The sequence below is a fragment of the Aplysia californica genome, unplaced genomic scaffold, assembly GCF_000002075.1.
Source record: "Aplysia californica isolate F4 #8 unplaced genomic scaffold, AplCal3.0 scaffold00617, whole genome shotgun sequence".
NCBI lineage: Eukaryota > Metazoa > Mollusca > Gastropoda > Aplysiida > Aplysiidae > Aplysia > Aplysia californica.
The window spans coordinates 314,670-315,063 of NW_004797887.1; positions in this window are offsets into that span (position 1 = coordinate 314,670).

Genomic DNA, 394 nt, shown 5'->3' on the forward strand with positions numbered 1-394 from the left:
GTCAACGAGTGCAGTGTCTTTTCTAATAAAGATAACGCAAACAACTACAGAATAACATAATAACGTCCTGGTCTTTAATTAATTACATAATAGTATAGTTATACATGTAGAACGACCGCGACTTTGAGGTTTTTTAAAAATTAAATATTTCAGTAACACAACAAGTGTAATAACATTCCAACACATTTATTACTGCTTTACCGACATGACTTATAGATCTAGAAAGATGCAAACAGAAGTAGAAAGTCTGATAGAAAAAAAAGTAAAGACAACAAGAGAACATAAAAGAGGGAAAGTGCTAGAAGGCGAGCAAATCAGAGGGGGAGGGGAGGGAGGGAGGGAGGAGAGAGAGAGAGAGAGAGAGAGAGAGAGAGAGAGAGAGAGAGAGAGAAAT